Genomic DNA, 2,260 nt, shown 5'->3' with positions numbered 1-2,260 from the left:
TAGGTACTAAACAATGGCACTTCAACTCAAAAAACAAAGGTGCTGCAGGGATCACCCGGAAACACGCTTGTTGGAGTGGGTCCAGAGAGGGCAATGGAGCTGGTGAAGGGCCTGGAGCACGAGTGTGATGAGAAATGGCTGAGGAAACTCCGGGTCCTTAGAGTCTAGAGAAGAGAAGGCTCAGGGGGAACCTTATCGCTCCCTACAACTGCCTGACAGGAGGATGGAGCCAGGAGGGGGCTCGTCTCTGCTCCCAAGTAACAAGGGATGGGACAAGAGGAAACAGCCTCAAGCTGCACCAGGGGAGGTTTAGATGGAGATGAGGAACAATTCCTTCCCCAAGGGGTGCTCAGGCATTGGAACAGGCTGCCCAGAGCAGTGTTGGAGTCACTGTCCCTGAAAGTGTTAACACACCGTGTAGACGAGGCCCATAGTGACATGGTTTAGTGGTGGCCTTTAGCTGTGCTAGGGGAATGGTTGGACTTGATGATCTTAAAGGTCTTTTCCAACCTGGTTGATTCTATGATTCTCTGAATTCCAGAAAGTCTGTCCCTGACACCTATTGGATATGGGACCCAGAGGCTCACAAAGGAAATATCAACAACTCAGTCCTGAGTTTTTACACGTGTATTTGCATCTGGTGTTAACAACATCTCAAAGAAATTCCCAGTCATTCTGAGGATTATATTTCTTAAAGAATAAATGGGGAAAAAAAAGGAAGAGAATATAAAATGTGAAGAAATTGTTAGTCTACAGATAAGTACCCTGGGGAAACCTGCTTCCCCAACAGGATTTCATATTTAAATACCAGTGTTTCTATGCATTTGTTGCTTGTATACATGGAGCTCAACAGAAAACCCACTGAAGTTTGCCCCTTTTGTCTCACAGTGAACAAAAAATATCACTACCTGTCATCTTCCATGTCTGGGTAGTCACAGGCATTCAAGCAGCAGGAAATACACTGCAATAAATAATGAAGTTAGCTTAAAATCTACTTGATTTCCTAAATTCCAAGCACTATAAAGGGAAGTGGAATTGTGTGGATATTTCTGGTTTCAATTCTTATTCTTTTGACCTCAAGTGCTAAGTTTTTAAGTTGTTCTGCACAAGGCTGAGGACTAGACCTTTCTTTAGTAGATCTGGATGCCTAACAGGCCAGCTTCCTGTGGGTGCAAGAGCTGCATTACCACTCAGTTAAGCTGCATACAACTGTTTCTATTTCCAGGGTTGCACATTTTGGCATTAGAGACCTGGGATCCTGCAAAGATTTGTTATAACCCCATTGTTCACTTCGATCGCTCTAAATGGTTTGATTTGAATTTCTGCTTAGGGATTTCTCACAGGGCATAAATTCATTCTTTGCAGGAGCCGTCAGGGAGCAGCAGGAGCAGGGCTGTGCCATGACCCACAGGTGACCCAGCACAAGCTGTGCCTTCACTGACAGGGTGCAGTCCTGCAGGGTCTGACCATGGGGCAGAGCCAGGTGGTCATAGCAACGAATCCCATCAACAGCCTCAGATGAGGCAAAGTCATCGGCCATTTCCAGGGTCCATCCATAAGACAAGGGCAAGAGCTTAAGCACCACAATGTGGGTCCACCCAGAAGGACCTTGACAGCCATGGGCTTCAAGGGAAAAGATCAGGCGCAGTTCTGATCCCATGAAAATGAAAGAAAATCGCTGCCATTGACTTCCATGGGGTCAGGATCCACCTGATCTCTTCCTTTTCCAGGCCCTGGGACACACACCTCAAACACCCCTAGGTCAACTATGAAATAAATAGATAAGAATGATAAAAGTTAACCAAAGCCATACAGCACTCAAAGCACCACACAGTCACTGCTGTTATGGGTATTAGCACTGTATGAACCACTAACAAAATAAAAATTACTATTGTGTTTCTGGCCAGCACTGGAAGGTTCTGAAGCTTTTTTTCTAAGGCTGGCTGCTAACAGTGCCAAGGGAGTGCTCACACACTGCCGTTTCATTGCAAGGCTAATATTGAAAAACAGTAAAAATCTGCATTTATAAAGAGCTATAAAGGCCAAGGAAAAGATTCCTCTTGCTTTTGGCAGGTTTTGGCTCAAGCAGGGGATGCAGTCTTCATGCGTGAGAGTGATGTTGCCCTCTACTGGGTAATCCACAAGCAGAGCAAAGACTTCGCCCTTAGGAGTCTCCACAGATTCAAGCAGAAGCAGCCCACAGTTCCTGATAGTAGAATCACTGCAAATACCATATGATTTAGCTTTGCTGCACCCCGAG

This window comes from Psittacula echo (genome assembly GCF_963264785.1).
Source record: "Psittacula echo genome assembly, chromosome: 2".
NCBI classification, from domain to species: Eukaryota; Metazoa; Chordata; class Aves; order Psittaciformes; family Psittacidae; genus Psittacula; species Psittacula echo.
This window is presented reverse-complemented; position numbering follows the sequence as displayed.